Raw genomic sequence first — 26,805 nt, forward strand, 5'->3', positions numbered from 1 at the left:
TCTCATCTGTGTAAACTAGTAAGCAAAGCTAAGATGGTAGAAAATTAAAATTAGTTTAAAGAGCACATTGATACCATTTGCGCCCGTTTCGAGCATTAGTGCAGAGAGATATTATGGTCTACGCGTAGAACTTGATGTGGGGCATTTTGTTCAAGCTAAGCTTGACTGCAGTTTGGCCCCAACCAGGTGAGACTCGAAGTGCTTACGAAGTTCGGGTCTACTAGGGCAGTCCTTAATTTAGGACGGGGTTGGTGAAGGGGACTACGGGAGGGACTTTTATCCCAACGAATTGCTCTTGCAGGACAATTGAATAATTCAACTTTCTACGCTTGGACTCTTTTTCCCTGTTTTCAGAGTCAATCTAGAGTCTAGAATCTAGTGTTAAATAACAACTGAATGGATCACTAAATCATTATATTAGATGTAGTTATATCTGCACAACCGAATCAAATCAAACAGGTAATTTGTTCTTGAAGATTCAGCACCAAGCTATTTGTTGATCTGCTCAACAGACGCCAGTAGAAGGGCTGAAGGGGGACTATGACAAAGTAAGAAATATTTATAAGCTGATCACATTCATTTGAAGTAAAACCAAGAAAACGTAAAGCTCTTTCTCTCTGATCTTCAGCAATGTCTTCAATGAACTTAGTTCCTCGCTATGTGCTCTCCTTCAGTCTTCCTTTGCATGGTGTCATTGGTGTCGACCCGCTTTTAAATATTTGTTCCAATTCTCTCAACTTCACCTCAGGCAGTCCTTATAGTAGCAACTTGAATACGGTGTTGAATCTTTTTTTTTTTTTTTTTCGCTAATCAAATACAGTGTTGAATCAACTCAACATCAAAGTTCCTCTCACTGGTTTTGGACCAAGTTCAGTTGGCTATTCACTAAAAGGGTGTTTTGGTTTTCCTTTAGAGATAGTGAATAGAGGGGAATGGGTTGAGGTTTTCTGGAGAGACCGAGTTCGCTGGTGAGCGAGCTGCCTACGTATACTCTCTTGGTATTTCAGGGGAGAGAGAAATCAGGTCTCACGTAGTTCAAGTAGGTGGTATTTATAGGCTTGTGGAAGTGTCAATCCTAGAGACACGTGTGTCTCTTGCACACGTGTAAGGTGGAGATTGTGAATGAGTGTTGGGCTGGTTTTAGTATAAGTCATGTGCTGATTGGGAGTTGGCGCGGTAGTCCCTATTTTCCGGTGGTGGGAAGTACAAGTAAGATTTTGGTAATGATTACACCTGGTGGTGACTTTATCCGGTATGCTCGTCTCCGGTCGTTTGTTAAATCTTGAGACATCCTTGATCGACCTTAAACGTACCACCTACATGAAAGGAGCTGCTCACAGATCGGTCTTGGAGGTCGATGTCTTGGGTTCGCCTATGCTGCGCGCGTATGTCTTCACAAGGGAGCTGCTCACAGATCAGTCTTGGAGGTCGATGTCTTGAGTTCGCTTATGCTTCACGTGTGTGTGATATTCTTAATGAGGATATTACTCCCCTACACATCCCCCTCTCAGTAGATTGTTTATGTCCCTGGAAACGATCTGCTGAGAGAAAAACGGAAGAACGTGTGGAGCATGTGCGAGCTGTGGTGGACGATCCAACTGGGATGCCGTCAATTTTGAATCATGTGGCATGATGATTTGGCAGGAAAGGGAATGTAGTCCGTGATTGGCACGTGACCGAATCGTAGCAGTTGGTAAAGAGACGTGTCGCCGCGTTATTCGGAACTCTTGAAAAGACAGGTCCTTGGAACACGTGTGCGGGCTAGGGCATAGGATGTAATCATAACTTCTTGGTAACTGAACGGGCGGTTTGTACAAAATCAAATTTGGGACAATCAAAAAGGTATTTCCTGTTTTCTTCTTCTGCAAAAACGCAAGCTAGGGTTCCTCAGGTGAGTGCTTCATTCATCGCTACCTTTTCATTTTCAATTTGCTTTCCTCTCGTTCAAGTGCGATTTGTTAAGTAGGTAGGTCAGTGTTAGGTTGTAGGGTTTAAGCTTGAGTAATTGATAAAAAGGAAACATTATAATGTCTGATTCTGATGATACTCGATCGGAAGAGGTTCGTGAGGTTTCATTAAGTTGTGGAGAGTATGAGGATGATAATGAAGAATCGTTGAGTGTTGGCATTCAGACTGAGTTGGATGAGGAAGTTAGGGTAGATGAGGGTAATATTCGATCTGGGTCAGAAGGTGGCGTGGCCAGTACGTCAGGTCGAGGGAGATGTCGTCATCAAGTGAGTTGCCCCCTAGGACGGTGGATCGTTGTGTGGCGAGTTCGTTCCCCGAACTGAGGGCAGCATATGGGATCAACGTTCCCGATCTAGAGATACACGAACCACGGTTGAGTGAAAATGTACGTAGTGAAGAGTACAACCCGCCGAATGGGGTAATCATCTGTGAGGGCCAGCTAAGACCGCATATGCAAATACCGTTCTCGAAACTGGTGTGTGACTTCTTGGCTCACTGTTGGAAGTCTCCTTGTCAGTTTGTTGGTAACACCTGGCGATTGTTTAAGGGGTTCGACCTGTTGAATGCGAGTGGGAAATACGACATAGGGGTATCCGACATAGTTGAGCATTATGTTGTGAGGCGATCTGGTAATTTGAACTTTAGTTTGCAAACGATGACGACGCGTTCTGCTGTGATCTACGGTGTAAGCAACAAAGCCTAGACAAAGAGGCTGTTGCTGCTAGTTGGCAACTACTGTGCGAACGGATGTAGGTTGCAAACTAGGATTTGTAACATATCCGGTGGGTAGGAATATTTTTCTTTTGTCGCTTTACTTAACAATTGACAGTTATTCTAACAGGCCCATGTTTTTGCTTTGTCTGTAGATTTTTCTGTGAAGACGCGAACTGATCGTGGGGAGATAGAGAGGTTCGCGCGGCTGACTCGAGTAGAAAAACAAGCGAAGTTGCTCGAGGTTGCTCATTTCTTTGTGGAAAGGGGTGGGCCTGCGATCCGGGAAAAAAGAAAAGCTCAAAAGGATCGAGCTCGAGGTCATACAAGGCGAGAGGTGATGGAGACGCGTACGAGTGACTTGGTAACGCGGGAAGATAGGAATCGGGCTCGTGGCGGAGGCGACGACATTTGGAGGTGGTGCCGCGCAGGGTCAGTGGGTCAAGCTCCCGACTGGCGGGGTGTCGATCGATGCTCTGTAGAGTTGGAGACGGTGGTCTTCAACCCTCGCGGCAAGCAGCAGGAGAAGAAGACGACGACGGACGCCCGAGCAAGACGTTGCCTGTTAAAGTAGCCGCACGCCTGGGGAGAGCTCCAGCGCAGGGGGCGGTTCTGATGGTGGTTCGGCTGGTGCTACGGCTGCTCACCGGAGTCGAACGCGACCGGAGCAGGTCATGGACTTGGCCACTTTTGGGGCGGGTCCAGTCGATCTCGGCCGGGTGTGAACCCAAATCCGGGCGAAAGCAAAGGCCCCCCGCAGCGAGTGGAAAAAGTCGTTATGGTTCTTTGATGACTTAGAGTCACGGTTGTGTATTTGGATGACAATGTGGTGCAACAAACCGCGGAAGCCGGGTGATTGTAGCTTCAAGTCGAAAGGTAAGGTCGGGCCGTCGCTAGAACAGATAGCTCGACCGCAATGCGAAGGGAGTTGGATGAGAGAGGGTCGGCTGATAACCCGGCTTAATGGAAGTCGCGCAATGTCTGGTACGTGGGTTTGTCGTCTTTTGATGCATTTGTTCACCTATGCACGCTGTTGTGACTTGGTTATTAACATATGTGTGTAATTGCAACTGGTAAGTGGGTTTCAGAAGTTGAAGGAGATTGCTTTCGGTTCGGCGATAGAGAAGCTGTGGTGAAGCTGTCCGACGAGCTGAAAAATGTTCAGGAGGCCGCGAAGATGGAGCGTGAGGAGCTGGAAGACCTGAAGAAAGCACATCAAGCTCGAAGTTGGCCAAGATCTTTGAAAGATACCGGGCGTAAGAGTCGAGGCAAAAACTACAGGGAGTTGAAGAGAATGTTCTGGCAGCGACTGTGGAAATTGGTATGCTGAACGAGTATACCTTACACTGCAAGAAGGTTGCTCAGGACGCTACAAAGGCTTATGACGTTCTGGATGCTGACTTTGTGGAGCTGGAAGCGGACTATAATGCTTTGAAAGAGGAACATGCACGCTATATGTCTCGCCCCGCAGTGGAACAGGTGCAGGGAGATGTCGGTAGTGTGCTCGCTTCTTCAGTGATCGTTCCAGAAGCCGTGATGCCGCGAGCTGAAGTTGTTGCCTCTGATGTGCTTATGAGTTTGGATTTAGATGGAGTGTCTATTGTGGTTGACGGGAGGGATGCTGAAATTGATGAGTCGCTCGCGCCTGGAGAGTTAACTGTTGTGCCTAGAGATGGCGAGTTGTAAATTTGTTTTGTTATGCTTCCAGCTTATAAGCTGTGATACAATAGAGCTGGTTTCTTGGGGTAACCTGGGCAGTTCGTCTTTCTTGTGTTTATGTGCTATTACTTTGAACGAGCTGGTATCCCGTACTGGCTTGGGGTAACCATGTGATGACGAATATTGTTTAGCCGGGTTGGATTTCCTGAGTAGTCTCAGCAACTCGGCTAAAGAACGAATGGTAGTTCAGGTCTGTTGGAACAGGTCGTTGTTTGCTTATATGCTATGCTTGTTGTTTGTTTCCCAACTGTGTGGGTGTGTCGCTTGCTTGATTGTGTTTACGAATGTGATACTGCTATAACTATGCATGGCAGTTGTACTGCGGTGATACTTGCCTTGCAAATGACCGTAAGTTTGTATGTATGAAGCCCCGTTGGTAACCTTTCCTTCACCGTTTGGTGTCGCCGTAATGATGCCACCGGATTCGGGTTCTCGCATACATAGAAGCAGGGATCGAATGGTGTTGTGTTCGATCTGCAAAACGAAAAGATTCCCTCATGTGTGTGACACGTGTAGGAAAACGAGCGGTCCAAAAAACATAATGATGGCGGGTAGGTGGTGTTTGGCGTCTCAAGGTAATTATGAAGCGCTTAGGGAAAAGACGTTACATATTAAATAAACTGTTCGTAGAATACCAAAAGGTATTTTCTTGGCTTCTTGTCTTAGCTCTTCTCTGCCCTAGCGCTCTGCCCCATCGCTGTGCACTACCTTCGTCGCTGCTTCTACAGGTACGTTTATTTTCATTTGTGAATGCTACTCCGTTGAGAAGGACTTGGTGTATAACTGTAGCTCATGCAATAGTATCTCTGTTCATAGGTTTGACCATGGCAAGGTGTCGCCCATATGTGAGAGGAGAAGAGAGTATGAGGGAGATGTCGCCTCTGATAATGGAGGAGATGGAATTCGATCCTCATGTGCATGGTGATCGTGGTAAGAGGAAGGCTACTGCTGTAGGAGCCAAGGGTCACAAATGACCTAGGAGAGCTGGCCGTCTGGCTGGCGGCATTGTGTTCAGGTCGCCACAGCGGGTAGGCGAAACTGCTCGTCATGCTGCAGAGCGTAGCGACCTGAGGCAAGGTCGCCAAGTCGCTGGTGAGAGTTCGTCCCCGCGATGTGGGGATGTGGGGAGTGAATTCTACTACCTGGGGAAGACGGGGAAGAAGCGTATGGTTAAACGCTCGGACTATAGCTTCCACTCGGCACCCATAGCGACTAGCGTTCTGAAGGGGATCGTGTTGGATGGTGACAAGGCAGAGGTGAAAGATGAGGACATGGAGACGCTGTTGGGGACGATGGATATGGCCGCTTGTTTGGCGAGTTCCTGACACGCTAAGTTGTTGTGTATGTTTCCAGGGCAATCTGGCTCTGTAACTTTGTTCGTGTAGTTTCTTGCAGGGTATGATAAATTAAAAGATGCTGTGCAAAACACCGAGATTGATGATAACCCTCACGTCGAGCTGGGGTGTATGCGAGCTGTATGGGGGGCTGACAAGAGGAAGCTAGAAGTGATGACCACCAAGTGCCAGAATGTTGCTGCCGAGAATGTTGCATTAGTGACTGATATGACCGAAAGCTAGAGGGAATTAGGGCGAAGACCGCTTATGCTAAAAATGTCAAAAGGTGGCGCGCAGAAAGCAATGGAGGCGATACCAAAAGCCCGTGGTCGCATATGCCGCCTGACGAAAGTATGACGCCTCAAGAAAGCGAGCATTAATCGCAGCGAGGAACATGGACAAGGTATGCGCGTGATGTTTGATGATCTGATCTGCGCAACAATCGCTTTTACTAGCGCGGCACCAGAAGATAAGCATGTCTTGACTGATATTTGATGATGTGATCTACCTTTGCCTATGTCAGCGAAAATTTGTAAGTGTTGTTTACGTTCTCCTCTCTTATATGAGAGTTAACAATAGAGCTGTGTCTTCAGGCCTGCCTGAGCAGTTCGCCATTTTGGTACAGAGAACTGGTTTCCACGGAAGTGGCAGTTCGATGCTATGTTAATTTTGTAATAGACACCGATCTAGATTTTCTGGGTAATCCCAGCAGATCGGTGGATGTAATTGTTGTGGCTGTGGTCAAGTATTGTTACTGGTTGTGCTCAGAATGCATGTTTTTGCTTAATTGTTTATAGCTAGCATCCTGCTTATTAGGCATGTGGCTTGAAATAACTGAGGAGCTTGAGACTTAGATTAGAAACATGATTTGCCTGTGAGTAGCGCGTTCTTCCTTGTTTAGCATGTTATAAGAGAAGAAACGTTAGGAGTATGCTTGATAATTTGAGTCTAGAATTAAGAGTTCTCCACTAAGTGCATTGCTCTGAGCTTAGAAGTAAAACTCAAAGGAAATGCTCTGTTCAGGCAGAGCGTGTGGGCTTATAGAAGCGTGACGCTCATGGAGAGCGTTCTCGAAGGTCGACTCTAGGAGTATAGGTTTTTCGACGAACGAGGTTCGGGGAGGTTGTAGAGCCTGCAAGCTCTAGAGAGCTATCTGCCCATGGAGAGCATTCTCGTTTGGTCGATCCTAGAAATATAGGTCCTCGATGTGATAAGAATTGGAGAGGCTGTGGAGCCTGTAAGCTCCAGAGAGCTGTCTGCTCACGGAGAGCGTTCTCGTTTCGATCCTAGAAATATAGGTCCTCGACGTGACAAGAATTGGAGAGGCTGTGGAGTCTGTAAGCTCCAGAGAGCTGTCTGCTCACGGAGAGCGTTCTCGTTTGGTCGATCTTAGAAATATAGGTCCTCGACGTGACAAGAATTGGAGAGGCTGTGGAGCCTGTAAACTCCAGAGAGCTGTCTGCTCACGGAGAGCGTTCTCGTTTGGTAAATCCTAGAAATCTAGGTCCTCGACGTGACAAGAATTGGAGAGGCTGTGGAGCTTGTAAGCTCCAGAGAGCTGTCTGCTCATGGAGAGCGTTCTCGTTTATGATAGCGTATGGCTCGCTGAGTGTGTTGGATCAGGTAAGTATACTGGTCGTGCTTCTGATGCGAACTGTATGACTTTTTGATGCAAGTAAATGGAATACCTTGTACTAGGTAACATAAGAAATTTAACCTTGAACTTACAGTTCATGAAAAACGGAATATACAACAACAATGGTTTTATTGATAAAATCTTTTCAGCAGATAAGTATTCCAAGGGCGAGGTAACAATTTCCCCTATTGGGTTTTTATCCAGTATGCTCCGTTGCCTACAACACGTTCTACGATGTATGGGCCTTCCCATGTAGGTGCGAATTTGGAGTCGTCTTGCATCTTTTTTAGCACTAGATCGCCAGGCTGGAAAGAGCGAGGATGCACTCGTTTATTGTAGGAGTTCTTCAGAGTTTGCTGATAAGATGCGACTCTGATGGCGGCTAAGTCACGCCGTTCTTCAAACAAATCGACCTCTCGTGCTAAAACATAATCATTGTGTCCTGTCTCGACGAGCTCGGACCGAAGTCAGTAGTATTTGGATCGGCACCGGTGGGAATGACGGCTTCCGTACCATGACACAAGGAGAATGGAGATTCACCTGTACTTGACCGAGCTGTGGTGCGATGAGCCCACAAAATGTTTTCCAACTGATTTGGCCATTGGCTCTTGTTCCTTTCAATCTTTTTCTTCAAATTTTCTAAGATGGCCTTGTTGCTGGCTTCTGCTTGACCATTACTCTGTGCGTATTGTGGAGTAGAAAATGCATGAATTATCTTCCACTTAGCTAGAAATTCTTTAACTGTTCTGCCTTTGAATTAGGGTCCATTGTCCATCACTATTGTATGTGGCAACCCAAATCTGGTGATGATGTGAGTCCAGATGAAGTTTCTGACATGTGATTCTTTAACATGTGCTAAAGGAATGGCCTCGACCCACTTAGTGAAATAGTCTGTTGTAGCTAAGACGAATCGAAAACCAGTGCTCTTCTGTGAGACGAATGGTCCCATGATGTCCATGCCCCACATGTGAAATGGCCATGGGCTCGCTATATTAATCAGTTCGTGAGCGGGCTGGATGATGTTGTGGCCAAATGTTTGACATTTTACGCACTTGAGGACGTATGCTTTGGCATCGATCTGCATACGGGGCCAAAAGTATCCTTGGGAAATAGCCTTGTGGGCTAAAGAGCGACCTCCGGCATGGTTTCCGCATTCTCCTTCATGGATTTTCACAAAAATCAATTGGCCCTGCTTTGGAGTAATGCATCGCAAGTGTGGGCCACCAGTAGATTTCCTGAATAACTTATTGTGCAATAAGCAATAACGACGTGCTTGATATGGGATTTGCCTGGCTTTGGCACGTTCTGCAGGGAGCGTGCCATGGTGGATGTAGTCCATGATGGGCTGCATCCATGTCTGACTCAACTGAACTTCGGAGAGAGGGAATAGATCGGTTATAACTAGGGCATGCTCGACCTGGTACGCAGGTCGGTCGACTACTTCAATGAGGAGTTGTCTTGGAACACAACTCGGTGTTTGAGTGGCTAAGTAAGCTAAACTATTTGCATGACGGTTCTCATCATGCAAAAAATGATGTATGGTAGCTTTCTTAAAAGAAGGCAATAAATGATGAATGACCTGAAGATATTTCGAAAAGTTACCTTCATGGGTAGTGTACTCTTTTGCAATATGGCGAACGACCAGTTGCGAGTCTCTAAAGACTTGAAGTTCTTGCACACCGAGCTGTAGCGCCATACGAAGTCCCATGATCAACGCTTCGTACTCCGCCTCGTTGTTGGAAGATGCGAAGTCGAGTCGAACTGACTTTTCGACCATAGTTCCATCGGGTGACACTAAGACGACCCCGATGCCACTCTCTCCAGGGTTGCTGGAGCCATCTACAAAGAGAGACCAGATTGATTTGATATATTCCTTTGCTTCAGCGAGGTGGAGATCGACTGCGTACTCGGCGAGCCATGAGTTTATGGCGCAAATCACCGTCAGGAATATTGGTGTACTGTTTAATATGACCAGCTTCCACGAGGTACTGGAGATAGTGCTTAAGCCCCCAGCACGCATTGGTTTCATGGCATTGTGCTTTGTGGAATGCGTAGTAGGGATTGGAAGGTCGATTTATTGGCTGCCTCACATTTGGTAGGAAGTATGAGGTGCGCTGGATCTTGTCCAGTATGTAACTGGGGGAGCGTGTCAAGACAGCGAACTCTCGGCTGTTGTCCTGGCGGGTACCTGCCTTTGGTGCCAGCGACCTGGATCGCTTTTTGTCACGTGGGGTTTGATCAGAGATCGCTGCCACCTCCTGGTCCTCGGCTAAACCACTGGACTTCAAACTTTCTTGCAACTTGATATACTTGTCGACTCGAGCATACAGTTCGGACAGCGTTTCTGGGCGTTCTTTCATCAGTGATCTGGAGAGGTCAGTATTACGCATTCGATAGGCGTTAGAAAATGCCAGTGTGGCAAAAGACTCTTTCAGTCTGCTTTCCATACACAACAATTCAGCCTTGAACCGTCCTAAGAATTGGCGAATAGTTTCATCTTCCCTGAATAAGAGTTGGAACAGCGAATCGAGATCCGCTTTCTTTCTGTTGTTGCCGCACGATTGACTAGCAAACGGTCGCGAAGTCGCTCAAAAGTTTTAATAGAATCAGGTTCAAGGGAGAAGAACCAATCAAGTGCGCCATCTTTGAGACTGGTTGGAAATAATCGACAGTGAAGGTGATCAAACTCAGGAGAACTGTAGAGTGCCAGACTTTGAATGTATCGAGCCACATGCTGACCGGGGCATGTGCTGCCATCATACATTGGGAAACGTGGCTGGATAAAATCTTGAGGAGAGGGTTTATTGAGGACCTCGGCACTGAACGGAGACGCGCGGTATGTCTTGAGCATCTTTTGAACAATCTGGGTCGCATCCTTTCTTACTGCACTCTGGCCTATCCTATGGGATAATTCGTTAACCTGTTGATTAACTTCGTTGATGCCGTTCTCAGCAACGTTACCGACGGGTTGCTGTTGGTAAGCATCCACTTGTGCTCAGAAAGCAAAGATTTTCTTGCCCGAAAGAAGGAAATGCTCGCTTGTTAAACCTAGCTGGTTTGCGAGGTTTTGAACTTGAGCTTCGAGGCTGACCATGCTTCGTGGGCTTGAGAATTGTTGGTTTTTGAGTTGGGTTAAAGTGATTTCTCAAGTAATCGAAACCACAGACGGCCAATGTAAAGGGTGTTTTGGTTTTCCTTTAGAGATAGTGAAGAGAGGGGAATGGGTTGAGGTTTTACGAGAGACCGAAGTTCGGCCGGTGAAGCGAAGCCGCCTCACGATCCTCTCTTGGTTTTCGGGGAGAGGAATCAGTCTCACGTAGTTCAAGTAGGTGGTATTTATAGGCTTGTGGAAGTGTCAATCCTAGAGACACGCGGTGTCTCTTGCACACGTGTAAGGTGGAGATTGTGAATGAGTGTTGGGCTGGTTTTAGTATAAGTCGTGTGCTGATTGGGAGTTGGCGCGGTAGTCCCTATTTCCCGGTGGTGGGAAGTACAAGTAAGATTTTGGTAATGATTACACCTGGTGGTGACTTTATTTGAGTTAAATCTCGCCTCTCGCCGTTTGTTCAGATCTTGAGACATCCTTGATCGACCTTAAACGTACCACCTACATGAAAGGAGCTGCTCACAGATCGGTCTTGGAGGTCGATGTCTTGGGTTCGCCTATGCTGCGCGCGTATGTCTTCACAAGGGAGCTGCTCACAGATCGGTCTTGGAGGTCGATGTCTTGAGTTCGCTTATGCTTCACGCGTGTGTGATATTCCTTAATGAGGATATTACTCCCCTACAGTTGTAGCCAAGATACTGAGAATGGGCTTGCATTATGTTGAGGCGATATATCAAGTGCAAATTGCAATTCTTGTATCAATACCGCAAGTGCAGAGATTCAACTACGCTGTCCAAATCACAAAGGAGCTATCATATGGTATGACGATTGCTTATTGAAATATTCAAATGTTAACTTCTTTGGTACAATCAATTATCAGAACAAGTTCTACTTGTACAATTTCCAAAATATGAGTGATATTGTATCATTTAATCGAAAGGCAAAGAAGTTCTTAGGCAAACTATTCAACAAAGCTTCTGGAAGTTCCAAGTTGTTTGCAACCGGTAAGACAAGTCTTGGAGAGCTAGAGAAAACGAATGGCAATTCTCAGAAACTGTATGCTCTTGTTAGTGTACCAAGGATCTGTCCAACATTCAGTGTAAGACATGTTTGGAGGATGTGATAAATGATCTTCCAAGCTGCTGTGATGGGAAAAGAGGAGGAAGGGCTGTTGGTGGAAGTTGTAACTTCAGATATTTCGTATTCTTTTGTAAATTATTAGTGCTTGGGATTGTTGCATTGGATTTGTATTCTTATGGATAAATTAATGAATAATGTACATCATTTTCTGTCTAATGATTATACATTTATACTCATATTTACATATTTACATTTTTGTTAATCTATGCTATGATGTCTTCTTTACTTCCAGAAATTGTGATGATCGTACCGTTGCTCCAAATTCAACATGACATTCTCAAAATCATAGTTCAAAGTTTCGATTTAAATTGTTTAGTCCCACATTAGATATGTTAAGCCACGCTATAAAAATATGTAAGTCACGTCGATCTTGGGGCCTTTCCAATTGATTTTAAGTATCATGAGTTTAGTAGGGTGATTTATATATTGAGTTGTATTAAGACAAGTATAGCATGATTAACCATACACTATTTGTTTTCAAGAATCATACATTTTGAACCACATTTAGTTTCTACTGCTTCTGTTAAAGTTAATAAATTCGACATTCTTGTTCATTAGTATAAGTCCAATATGAACTGTAGTAATCAAGAGAAACTAACTAAGATTAATAAGAATGAAGAACTAAAGATGAAAAGTAAAGACCGAATCAAACTAAAAAGGAGTTTTGTTATTGAAGAACACTATCGGTTATAGTGTTCTCTCTCTTGTTATAGTTTTACAGATTTTGTGTAATGATTTTGGAATGAATGACTTTTTTCCTTTCTAGTCTTTATATAGTGTTGTCCTTATCACTTTGTCCAATCAGCTTAAGCCACGTGTCCCTTCTCTTCCTCTTCCTCTTCCTCCTTTTCCCGCTTAAACCTACAACATACAAACTATAATGCGAAATATTGATAATTATGTCGATATTTCTTATTAACCATGATATTTGGGCTGGAATATCGGGTTGACGATATTTGCCCACGACATCTCCCCCTCTCGAAACTTTCAAATTTCGACCACGAAAAATTTGAATGCTTCAAGAATTAATCAACCAAAAATGAAATTTTTTAAAATTTAAAATTTCAAAATATCAAGCGGCTACACCTAGAAAACTGAACTAAAATCAAGAAATATCAACTATAAAAAGCTTCAATCGCTTTCTCTCTCTTCACTTATTCACAAAAAAGCTTGAGACACTCCAACCCCACCACCATTATCAACCTAAAAAGCTTCAACTTGGCTTTTTTCAATGTCTTCATCACCAAATCTCTCTACACATTTGTCAGGTTAGTTAACATAAACATTGAATATGCTATTTTCTGGAAAAAAAAACTTTATCGCTATCTTTAATTTCTTGAAGAAAAACCCCTGTTTTCCTTTATATATTACTAGAATTTAGGGTTAGGCTTTTGAGTTTGAATGTGTTATTTGTGTGTCCCTATACTAACTAGACCTTGAATTATAATCTTTGACAGTATGGCTAGGAGAAAAACTTGTGTTAACTTTATACGCACTCTCTTGAAACAATCCTGGCTTCGACGTCAAGAACGTATGCGTTCGAGACACAGTTCTTCACCTCGAACCCCGACATTATCATCTAGAACCCTCGATACGAGCTTAATAAATAATATATTATATATTTATACTAGATATAGCAATAGTGGCTCAGATAAAGGATATAATTACAATAAAACATTTATTGTTTATAGTGATATCGACATGTCGAACGAAAGTATTGAATCTGCAACTCGAAACAACTCATCCTCTTCAGCTTCGTCATCGCAAAGGACTGAGACTGACAAACCAGAATGGTGTGCCACGTATCTGGCTAATGGCCTAGCCTGCCATCCCTTTGAAATCGTGGAATCCAAATCTGATTGCGAAGTTATGGACGATCATAGCATATGGAGTAGTGGTTTGAACCCTTGTTTTCCAAAAAGACCCAACTTAGACATAGTTAAAGTTGGCTACCAAATATTGATAAGTGCTCAAAAAGTGCAATTTAACTCTCGATTATGCCTCTTGTTTAGCCATCTTAGAGGACTAATAGTGTTTGTAAGTTATGTTTTATGATTCTACAGGTGAAAAAGAGAGTTTTGTGGAATATTAGAGAAAAAAGGGTAAAACGGAGCAATTCAGAGCATTAAGGATCGCATGGGAAGCTCGTGGACAATCATGGAGAAGGCCAAGGAATTGAAGCTATTAAAGATGCGACTTGGACCTATTTTAAAGCCTATTTGGAAGTCCAATGCCAAAAGATTTGTTGCTTGGACCAAATCCCGCAAAAGAGGATAGAAGGATAGAGCAAAAGAGGGAAAATAGACTTCCGCGTCTGGGATGCATGGATCGTGCATCTAGACGCATTGCTCACGTCTGAGACGCATGGATCATGCGTCCAGATGCATGAAACGACACTGTATCCACTTCCTTCTTAGTTTTAGAGACGAAGTTGGACTCTGAAAGAAGTTGATTTGTATTAGGAAACAAATGGCGGTTTGGAATGCTTCTATAACTCATTGTAACCCCTATAAATAGAGGACCTAAATGCCTCATGTAATTTGCCAATTCACTTATATTCTTGTCTCCAGAACTTGAGGCAGAGAGAGATTAATAATAAAATATTCGGTTTTAACTAGCCGAGTCTTAATAAATTAGTCTTTTCTAGTACGTCTTATGTTCTTCGACTCTTCTTTTTCTCGTTCTTCGTGTTCTTCCTTCTATATGGAAGGCTAATCTTCTCCTTCAAGGGAGGAGATGAAGCCAGTGCTTAAGGTTTAATGATTATTCTGGTTCATGGTGTTCTTCAATCAGGTTAGTTCTTTATGTTTTTAGTTATTAGTTCCATTGTCCACACCAGGAGATGGAAGTATAGAATAGAGTTTATGTTTTGCAATATTAATATCATGCTAGTGTTCTTTACTTTTCTTCTAGTTGTATAGTTCTTTAGAGTTAGGGAAGTATTCTTTGTGTTGCCTTAGAAGGGGTAGCTTAGGGAGTGGCTGCCTAGGGGAAGTATTCTTTGTGTTTGTCTTAAGTGGTGATTCATTGAATGGCCGCCTTATTAGGAAGTACTCATTGATGTTACTCTCGGTAATACATCGAATGGCTGCCCGAGCTTACATGAAAGGAGATAAGATATTAATAGCATAAACATAGGAACAACCTTAAGTAGAATTAATTATTAACGATGTTTCGTCCAAGAGGGCATCGACACTTGCTCGATTGCCTAATTATAGTCTACTTGTAAGAACAACCATGAAGCAGAAGGTCATAGATCAAAAGTATTGGTGGATTTTAATCTCTTGAATTCCCTCTCTTATAAATTCTCAATAGTTTAGTTAATTTAGTTTAGTTTAGCATTAGAATCTAAAATCTCTACAATTATAGTTTTTAATCCCTCAAACCCCTTTTCCAGTCCTGTCCTTCACATAACATACACTTAAAAGTGAAACGATACCCTACTAATTCTTTACTTATTGAGGAATAATTAGGTTTTGATACGCTTCTATTTTGTTCAATGACCATCATCCATCTACATCATCTATCTACATCATCCATATACTATCTCATCTACACATAAAAGGAGCGCGTGTCAAATGGTGTCGCTGCCAGTTTAAGTTGTTTATGTTTAACGTTTTCTTTCAAGATTAGAACTTTGGATATTGTGGTAATTTTATCTGCATCATCCACCCTTTTGAGAAAGAGAGAAGCTTGAAGGACATCTCGAAGACAAGATCTACCATCCAGGTTAATCGAATCTTCATTCTTTTTATTTCATTCTTAGTATAGTTGCATCATAGTTTAGTATTACTGCTTTATAATATAATTGCATTTAGGACCTTTTCAACAATTGAAGTTGTAAGCCAACACAGTGAAACATCAAACTCTAGTGTTTCTTGTCTGAATCTTGACAAATGGACTATCATCTGTAGGCTGTGGTACTTAAGCAATCCAAGTGATTCACCATAACCCTAGAAGAGACAGCTTTAGATAACGGGCGAGATACTAGCTGCAAAGCCCAATCCGATTGAAGGAAAGTAGTTTTATATTTTAGTATAATTTAGAATAGTTGCATATTATTCAAGCATTGTAGGATAGTTTTTCATTATTTTCGCATAGCATTTTCTAGTGTATGCCTCGTCGTCCATATTATCGTCCAGTAAGAACACAACAGTGGACAATGTTTAACAACCGACTCACAAAAATACTAGACGAGATTGATACAATGGCCGCACGCAATGACGGAGGTGTTTTGGACACCAATAATCCTGAAGCTATCCCACCCATGCAAGCACAACAGAGAAAGAAGTTGAGTGATTTCTATTTGCCAATCATTGGAGACCCACCCAACAGTAATGTTTTTCTAGAGACAGAAGCTAACCAGTTTGAACTTAGAGCATCAGTAATCTCTATGCTTCAAAAGTTCAATGGTTCAGACAATGTTCAGCCTTATGTTCACATGAACAAATTTCTATCACTCCTCAGAACTTTCAAGAACCAGAATATCAGGGATGAGAGTATCAAGTTAATTCTTTTTCCACTCTTACTCAAAGGGCATCCGAATGGTTAACTGCATAGCCGATCAATTCAATCAACAACTGGGAGAAGTTGAGAACAAAGTTTATGAACAAGTTCTAGCCACCCCAGAAGATAGATGCCATGCAACAAGCCATCAACAATTTCAAAGGGAAGGTGACTGAAGAATATCATCAAAGCTGGGATAAATTTAATAATCTGCTAGTCTCATGTCCACATCATGGTTATGATAAGAGCACACTGACTCATTTTTTCTTTCGAGGACTTTCTACTATGAACAAGCAGATGATACAGTCAATGCATCAAAGTAAGTTTACATCATTGGATGGGGAGGAAGCCAACAACTTTCTCGAGAATTTAGCTGAAGACACTCAACAATGGAGTATTAGCAACGAGGACATAGCTAGAGTGGAGGGGGTGCCAAAGCAATTTGGCAACCAAATTCAAGAAGACCCAAATCAAGTAATGCAATCAATTATGGCAAGCCTATCAACAAGACTTGAAATTCTGAACAAGAAGTTTGATCAGTTCTCCATGAATCTTCCAAAAGTAAACAATTTCCAAGCTAAACCTCAGCCATCCAAGCCTTGTTATGCCATTTGTGAGCTATATTCTGATGAAGGTCACACCACTAAAGAGTGTTCGTACTATCTGGATAATAATGTAGAGGAATGTAGTATCAACTCTTTAGGAAGAAATAACCAGTTCAATCAGGGACATAATTATTGGAAGCCACAAAATACAAATTAGAGGAATTTTCCTCCAGGATTCCAAAATCAGTCAAATCAGTTCCAGAATAACTAGTATCAGTACTAAGACCGCCAGCAACCATACAGAAATTAACAGTCATACCAGAACCAGCAATACCAAGCCAACACAAACATAGAGTTAGTACCAGATCTTATGAGTGGATATATTGCCCCTACGCCTTAGTTGAGCAAAGTAGTTATCCCACATCTGGAAGAAACTATCACCACCATTGTCAATAAGCTGAAACAGACAAATCAAAGAACCCATAAGTTGGAGAATAACTTTAGTGTCATTCAAGGTCAGATAGGGCAAATTGCTGCTGCCTTGACAGAAAGATCGAAAGGAGCATTACCAAGCCAGCCGGAGCCAAATCCGAAAGGAAGAGGTGTCCTGTAGGTGGATAACCTGGAGATTACTCATGACCAAGTTAATTCTGTCACCACTTTGAGGTTAGGCAAGAAAGTTGATAACAAGATTGTCTATGAACCAGGAAAAGATTCTACGGAACCTAAGGAAACTTATGTCCCCACCATCCCACCCAGTTTTAACATTCCAGATATATCTAGTGTTGTGCCACCTGCTGAAGAAACTATTGCAAAAGAAGTTGAAGGAACTACTGTGGAAGTAATTAAAAAGAAGCCATCACGAGTGACTCCACCTGTCACTCCACTATCTGTTACCAAGCCAACTGAAGCTGAATGAAGAGAACCAATATTGAAGAATCCGCCAACACCATTTCCTTCGAAACTAGTGAATACTAGAAAAGATGACTAGTACAAGGAGATTTGCGATGTATTTCAGAATTTGCATATTAATATCCCATTTCTGACCGCCATCAAGCAAGTTCCCTCGTATGCCAAGTTCGTGAAAGATCTAGTGAAGAAGAAGACCAACATTCCGAAAAAAACTTTTATCGCTCAAAGATGTTCATCGTACCTTTAGAATCTAGCGGTTGTGAACCTGAAAGATCATGGAAGTCCAATTGTTACATGCAGAATTGGAGATTCTTTGGAAGAGCAAGCTTTATTAGATAGTGTGAATCTTCTACCATATTTCGTCTATGAGAAGTTAGGCTTGAAGGATCTTAAACCGACTGATGTTACTTTACAGTTTGCAGATAGATCAGTAAAGATACCTAAAAGAATCATTGAAGACGTCATAGTCAAGATCGAAGATTTCTATTATCCGGTTGATTTCATAGTACTCAACATAGAACCTACATCTGGTAGGCACTAATCATTCTAGGCAGACCATTCTTGGCCACTGCAAATGCACCCATCAACTGTCAAAACGGTAATATGACGTTATCCTTTGGTAATATGAGAGTCGAGACCATTATTTTCCATATGTTACAGCAACCACATGAGGTGTGTGCTATGAACAAGGTATGCATGATTGAAGTGTTAGCACATGATTATCATATCCTGCTGACGAGTTATTGAAAGCTCTGACAGACTCAGACTGTGAGGAACTTAGTGTCGAGGCAATCAATGCGATTTTGGATTCATCACCTGTCATGGATGACAGCAAGTTTAAAGAAAAGTTTGAATCGCCTATTCCTGATGGACCATCTAAAGAGCTTAAGGAGCCTCCTAAGCTAGAATTGAAACCTTTGCCGTCTACACTCAAGTATGTTTTCTTGGGAGATTTGGGAACCTACCCAGTAGTCATTGCATTAGATTTGACTGAGGAGCGGGGAATCGGGTTAGTAGCACTTTTAAAGGAACACAAGTCAGCTATAGGTTGGACAATTGATGATATCAAGGGGATCAGCCCTATGATAGTTCAACATAGGATTCATTTGGAAGAGGATTCCAAGACTTCTAAGCAACCACAGAGGAGGCTTAATCCGAAGATGAAGGAAGTAGTCCGAGAAGAGGTCGTTAAACTCCTTGATGTTGGCATTATCTACCCTATTTCTAATAGTCAATAGGTTAGTCCAGTATTATCTACCCTATTATCTACCCTATTTCTGATAGTCTTATAAGCAGTCCTATAAGCCCAAAGGGAATCATTAAGACGTTGAGACCAATCCTTACGGTCAGGTCGTACCGTCTTTTCTAAAATCCGTTTAATTTCCCTATTAGATACTTCAACTTGGCCACTAGTTTGAGGATGGTAAGGGGTAGCAAGTTTATGAGTAATAGAGTACTTTTTCATTAAAGATTCAAACGCACGATTTGTAAAATGAGTACCATTATCACTTATAATTGCACGAGGAGTACCAAAACGAGAAAATATATTATATTTCAAAAAGTTAACTACAACCTTGTGATCATTTGTTTTACATGGAACTGCCTCAACCCACTTAGAAACATAATCTACTGCGATGAGGATATAAAGATAACCAAAGGAAGGAGGAAAAGGACCCATGAAGTCTATACCTCATACATCAAAAAGCTCAACAACCAAAATAGGGGAAAGAGGCATCATGTTCTTATGGGAAATATTACCCGTACGCTGGCATCGATCACATCCTAAACAAAACTCATGTGCATCTCTAAAGAGAGTAGGCCAATAAAAACCACACTACAAAACCTTAGCAGTCGTCTTCTTAGGAACAAAGTGACCACCACATGCATGGTCATGGCAAAAGGAGAGAATACTATGAAACTCACTCTCCGGAACACATCTCCTAATAATCTGATCAGGGCATGACTTAAACAAGTATGGGTTATCCCAGAAAAAATACTTAACCTCAGCAAGAAACTTAGATTTATCTTGTTTTCTCCAATGAGAAGGAAACTGACCTATAACAAGATAATTAACAATATCTGCATACCAAGGCAACTGGGAGACACCAAAAAGTTGCTCATCAGGGAAGGACTCATTCAAAGGCAAAAGACTAGTAGAAGACTCTACTATAAGCCTAGACAAGTGGTTAGCGACCACGTTCTCTGTACCCTTTTTATCCCTAATCTCAATGTCAAACTCTTGTAATAAGAGGACCCAATGAATAAGATCGCGCTTTAGCATCCTTTTTAGAAAGAAGATACTTCAAAGCCGAATGATCAGTAAACACGACAACCTTAGACCCTATGAGATAAGACCTAAACTTGTCTAAAGCAAACACAACAGCTAACAACTCCTTCTCGGTTGTAGTGTAATTCATTTGGGCATCATTAAGAGTTTGACTTGCATAATAAATTACATGGGGCAATTTATCAAACCGTTGACCTAAAACAACCCCAATAGCATAATCTGACGCATCACACATTAACTCAAAAGGCACACTCCAATTAGGTGGTTGTATGATAGGAGTGGTAGTCAATAAATGCTTAAGCTTCTCAAAAGCTTTCAAACAATCATCATCAAAGACAAAATCGACGTCCTTACCAAGTAAATTGCATTAGGGGCGAGAAATCTTGCTAAAGTCCTTAATGAATCGCCTATAAAATCCAGCATGACCTAAAAAAGTCCTAATATCTTTCACAGTCTTAGGTGGTGGAAGACTAGAAATGACATCAGTCTTAGCCTTATCGACCTCAATTCCTTTAGTAGAAACAATATGACCAAGAACAATACCCTGTTGAACCATAAAATGACACTTCTCCCAATTCAACACCAGATTCTTCTCCTTGCACCTAATTAACACTAATTCCAAATGGTGCAAACCCTCATCAAAAGAATCACCAAATACAGAGAAGTCATCCATAAACACCTCAAGAAACCTCTCTACCATGTCAGAAAAAATGCTAAGCATGCATCTCTGGAAGGTACCAGGTGCATTACATAACCCAAATGGCATACGATGGTAGGCAAAAGTTCCAAAAGGACAAGTAAATGTAGTATTTTCTTGATCCTCAGGTGTAATACATATTTGATAATAACCGAAATAACCATCGAGAAAACAATAATACTTATGACCGGCTAACCGTTCAAGCATTTGGTCAATAAAAGGAAGAGGAAAGTGGTCTTTCCTAGTGGCTAGATTCAACTTACGATAGTCAATGCAAAAACGCCACCCAGTAGTTATACGGGTAGGAACTAACTCGCCATTCACATTCTTAACTACCGTAATACCAGACTTCTTAGGGACAGCCTAAACTGGACTCAGCCATTGACTATCAGAGATGGGATAAATGATACCCGCATCTAACGACTTGAGAACCTCGGCTCTCACTACTTCTCTCATGTTAGGATTAAGCCGTCTCTGGAATTCACGGGTTGGTTTAACATTCTCCTCTAGATGAATATGATGCATACAATCAGTGGGGCTTATCCCGTTAATATCAGCAATAGTCCACCCTAAAGCTGTTTTATGGTCTCTAAGAACCCTAAGCAATTTACTCTCTTGTTCACTATCAAGATTAGAAGCAATAATAACAGGCAAGGTCTCATCAGGCCCCAAGAAGACATACTTAAGAGTATCAGGTAATGGTTTCAACTCGAGTTTAGGAGGACTCTCTATGGAAGAAACTGGTTTAGACTCAGAAGGAGAAAGAGGTTCTACCTTGGTTTTCCACTTATTAGTATCTAAGATCGGGGTAGCATCAAGCAAAGCATTAACTTCACAAATAGAACTATCCACATCAAAATCACCGCCAAAATGAGCTAAACAAGACTCACGAGGGTCATCGGAATAACTCTCTAAGAAAGTCTTATGGACCATAGACTCAATAAGATTAACTTCCCAAAAATATCAGGCTCAGGGGGTTGTTGACCCACATTAAACACGTTAAGCTCGGTAGTCATATTACCAAAAGAAAGCTTCAACACTCCATTACGGTAGTTAATGATAGCATTAGATGTGGCCAAGAATGGACGACCTAAGATAACAGGAATGTGGTGCTTAGGGTCCTGAACAGGTTGTGTATCTAGAACAATAAAATCAACAGGGAAATAAAACTTGTCAACCTGAATCAAAACATCCTCAATAATACCCCGTGGAACTCTCACAGACCTATCCGCCAATTAAAGAGTAATGGTGGTGGGTTTTAACTTACTAAGACCAAGCTGTAAATAAACCGAATAGGGCAACAAACTAACACTAGCCCCTAAATCTAGCAATGCTTTCTCAATCATATGATCACCAATTACGCAAGAAATAGTAGGGCATCCAGGATCTCTAAACTTAGGCGGGGTTCGGTTTTGGATAATGGAGCTCACTTGCTCGGTAAGGAAAGCTTTCTTGTGCACATTCAACTTACGTTTCCGTGTGCACAAATCCTTAAGAAACTTGGCATAAGAAGGAACTTGTTTTATGGCATCAAGTAATGGAATGTTGATTTGAACTTGTTTAAACAGCTCCATCATCTCACTCAAATTAGAACCTTTCTTAGCCTGATCTAACCGTTAGGGAAAAGGAGCTTTTGGTATATAAGAAGGTATAGGACTAGTCTGCACAGGAGTAGGAGGTTCTAAGCTCTCCTTGGAAGTATTATGACTAGTAGTCCCACTTACGTCATTCTCCTCCCCTTCAATCTCTATAGGATCAGATCCGACCTCACCATCCTTAGGTACCTCAACCCTATTATCAACCTGTTTACCACTCCTAAGAACAGTAATAGACTTGGCTTGCTCTTGGTGGTTCCCTTGGTTCAAGTTAGAACCTATTTCAAATTGTCCCCTAGGATTAGCTACTGGTTGGCTAGGAAACTTACCCTTGTCCCTCTCATTCAAAGTATTAGCAATTTGACCAATTTGAACTTCCAACTTCCTAAGGTCTTGAGCATTCTCTTGAGTAGCCGTTTGACTGGTTTGCATAAACCGATCGGTCGCGCTCCTTGTTCCAGTGACTTAGCACGGGTCGCTTTTGGTCCGGTCTGGGCTGGTCGGCTTCGTGTTCTAGACTATAGAGCAGAGTGCGCTCCTTATAAGCGCCGGTCGCTTCAGTAATAATTTTGTCGCGGAATTTTTCAACGCTGAAACGGATAACCACAGTATGAATCAAACAAGGGTGGGTGGGTTTAATGGGACTTAAAAATGACTAATTCTACTATGAAAACAATGCTAAAGTGCACTAAGATGGCAGCGGCGCCATTTGATAACAATAAAAATGATAGTTTACCTACGAAATGAACGATGAAACTCAAAACGTAAGTAAACTAAAACTAATTTACGTGTCTATGTTTATCAAAGTTTCTACTCTCAATTTTATCGAAATAGCGTGGAGTAACAAATTCGTTCCACTCCTAGTTCTCTAGCATGGAATGTTTTCTAGTCTAATTAATCGGTCTTAAGTCTAATGAGAGCTTTACGAAGGGGAATTATACTACGATGCAACTACCCACAAGATACAAACTATAATTGATTCAACTATGGAAATACTACGTTGATTCTATAATAAGGAATTAGGGGGGATTGATTCCACCTTAACTCAACTTAACTCACTAACGACGAATCGTCGTAATCCGAATTGAACTGCTATGCAGAACAATTGGTTCTTCCTAATCCCTAATTACACATGACATTTCTACCAAAACGTAACTAGCATGTGAACGATTAAACCAATTGTCATGGCGAATTAATCGTTTCTAGAGTGGAATAGAAATTATAACGACTCTACGATAATCGGAATCAAGCTTTCATCAAGGCTTCTCAACCCCCTCTAATGGAGGTTTAGCCGAGAATCATTCCGCAATCATTTCCATATGAATCTAAACTAAACATAATATCAAGTTTCGAAATTTACTAATCTAAATTAAACAATAATTAAAATCTAATTAACAACTAAGAAATGGTAACCAACAATAATTAAAACTAGATCTAATAGATTGAAATAACAAAAATTGAAATGACAAGAATAATAACTATTTTATTTATCTAATGAATGATATTCAATGATTCAAGAAATTAATCTAAAACAAGAAATAAAATTCTAAAACTAAGTTCTAAAACCCATTAATGGAGGCTAACTAATCTAATTCTAATCTAGGTCTAACTATCTACCATTAACAAAGAGTGAAGCTTTGGTTTTTATACTTTTAGATCCAAAAATCGTGCATGGGATTGGAGCCATGTTTTGAGCCAGAGAATCAGGCCCAAAACCCAATTCTTTCAGTTCAAAAAGGCCTCTTCAGCTGCAGTTGTCTTCAACAGATTTTTCGTCCACTTCTGCTCCTCTGATTGGGTCAAGGCTTAGACCATTGGAAAGCTCTTTCCGATCCGGTCGTTTTGACATAAGGTAGGTCCCATTCCGAGGTCTAAGTCCAAAGATACGGCCTTCGGAAGTTCTCACGACTTGTGTCTTTCATTTTACGCCCGGCGTCGACTTTTCAGCTTTTGACCGGGCTTTAGAAAGGCTTTGTCTTCTTGAATCTTGGCCTTTAATCACGGAACTCCTTAGTAACCGACCTTTGCTCCTTTATCTCGTTAAGTGGCACATTTCTGCACATAATGGACTTTGAAGCCTGAAATGCATAAAAACACGTAATCAGTGTTAACTCTTAATTATTACTCACATAATTGGTCTAAAAGTATGACTGTTACAGGGTTAAAACTACAGTTTTGGGCTCTTATCAAACCACCCCCAAACAGCATTTTGCTTGTCCTCAAGCAAAGATGAGAAATTAGAATAAGTGACCAAAAATGGAGTTCTATCTACTCGTTTTCACTGAAAAGGATTGCATTGACCATATACAACAAGGCCTTAAACCACTAGGAATTCCCTAGTGGACGAGTTATAGCCTCGTGAGAGTTTTCCAGTGAAGGTACTCACAAACTTCAACTATACTACAACGACTAAGAAATAAAACTATTGTTTCCTTATTTATGTCTCAATTATCTATACATCTTACTAGCAATGAATACAGAATAATCATGTCGAAACCTAAGCTAATATATGCATAATAATCAATCATCTACGAATAAACATATATACAATGAGTAATGCTATGAAATGCAATGAATGTGTCCGTTTCTGAAACTTTGGAATAAGCGTCCTTAAGTAGGTTCTCACATAAAAGTCAAGACAAAAATCACTCTGATTTTTCCACTCAAGTTTTTGCTACTCCAATTAATGCGGTGGGCATACTTTACCTTACAATCTCAATGACACACAAGGAAGCCGGAGTTGATCAAACACATCTGCCACTTACTATCACACTAACCTATTCCTAATTGAGCTAGAGGTCTTTATTAGGTGTTTCGGGGATTAGGAGATGGTTTAAGAAGGAAGAAAATGGATATTCAAAAAGGACAAGTCTGAGATAAAAGAGTCTTCATATTATGTAACTAGAGAAAACCTTGTTATTTACTTTTGCTTCTACACTTTGTTTCCATCCTTAGCCATATTTTTTTTTCTTTGGCTTTTGACTCCTTTTATTCTATTTTTTGGAGTTTTTATTTTATTTCTATTTTTATTTTTCTTTTCTTTGGATGGAAACTTCTTTTCTTTATTTTCTGAAGCAACTAACTAATTTTTGTTTACACAGGTTTTTCTCTTCTTCTTTCTTCCTCATTCTATTATCAGACTTATTCTAAATTGGGTAGGTTGATTTGATTTGATTTGATTTGATTTGATTTGATTTGATTTGATTTTTTTTTTTTTTTTTTTTTTGTTTGTTTTTTTTTTTTTTTTGTAAAGGAAAGGATTTGTGGTTTATGAAAGGCTAAAGAAAGGCTCGAGGGGTGACTAGCGAAAAAATAATTCATAGGTTTGAATTTGGCTATATCGATCCAAAGAGGCCTAAATTCTCGCTTAGGATATGGTATAGTGGTCAAGCAAGTGGACGGTGATTTCTCTATTCGAATATACTTCTCCCTTGTGTCATTTCTCAAATCTTTCACTCATATAAGGCTTTATGCTATATTGTCACAGATTTGTAGAATAAGTACTCTAGCCTAGATTTCCAGCCCGACCGCCAAACAATCATAGATACTCATGTAATATATTTATAGATAGATGCAAAGATTATTACCTACATATTAACCTAAGTTTCTAAAAACTATTCTAATGCAAAAGCTACGTGAGACTTCTAGATTATTAAGAGCATAGAGAAAGAAACAATACCAATATTCCTAAGTATATAGCATAAACTTTTTATTTTTATTTTTATTATTTTTAAGACAAATAATACGTAATATACAACCTAATATGTGCTTAACATTTACATCGTGTTTCTATACCACCCCAAACAATTTGGGAGAAGGGGTTCATGAAACAATTCAATAGCACAATTAAATTATGTAACTAACTAATTTTTATAATTTTTAACATTTTATAAATAAAAGTGCGTAATTTACATCCTAAAAGTGTCTAATTTTTGCAAATGTTTCTATCCCACCCCCAAACAATCGAACGCTTTGTCCTCAAAGTGTAAAGAGATAAGGAAAGAATTTACCATAGAAACGTGGCAAAAAATTGGCGACTGTAATGTAAATATTGTAAAGATGATATGATAATATGAAGCACAATTAAATTGGTATCGCACTTAACTAACACAAACTCTACCGGAGTAAACATGACAGCTTAGGGTGGCAACATGATTTGAAATGAATACCAAAATATTTGCACCCCAAACAAAATTGGAAAACTCTTTTTAAGTTTGAAAATTTTGTTTGACCTATACTCCAGAAAGTTGGTATTGTACGAAAACTTGGGTCTTTTAAAGTCAAATTCCCTAGACTTATCTAAACATATGTATGAATATGCAGTTTATCATATATCAACAACCGAAATAGTTGTGGATCGTTCCATAAATAAATATCAAAGAAAACATATCCAAACACAATCAAGCACCAAGATTTCCTACGACGCAGCCTAGTGGAATGAAAGCGAAGTCGGATAGACCTATAACATAACCGAGCATGCACCTTATGTTTCCTCTTTGAACGAGAGGGTGTCCTAGTGAATAAGTGTGGAAAAGTGAATGGTTGTGGAAAATATGGTGGATTGGGATAAGTTTTAGAGGGAAAGCATGGAAAAAATGAGGATGTGGGTTTAGCACAAAACTCATTCATGGTGTAGTTAGGGGACCGTC

The 26,805-nt window shown here is 41.1% G+C and overlaps 2 pseudogenes; one reads left to right on the top strand and one right to left on the bottom strand.

The window, feature by feature from the left end:
- Positions 1 to 10,307: 10,307 nt before the first annotated feature.
- LOC147486795 (cysteine-rich repeat secretory protein 38 pseudogene) lies at positions 10,308 to 11,745 on the top strand (annotated as a pseudogene).
- Positions 11,746 to 19,411: 7,666 nt separating this feature from the next.
- LOC147486796 (uncharacterized) lies at positions 19,412 to 22,588 on the bottom strand (annotated as a pseudogene).
- Positions 22,589 to 26,805: the final 4,217 nt, after the last annotated feature.

This window comes from Coptis chinensis, chromosome 7 (genome assembly GCF_015680905.1).
Source record: "Coptis chinensis isolate HL-2020 chromosome 7, ASM1568090v1, whole genome shotgun sequence".
Taxonomy (NCBI): domain Eukaryota; kingdom Viridiplantae; phylum Streptophyta; class Magnoliopsida; order Ranunculales; family Ranunculaceae; genus Coptis; species Coptis chinensis.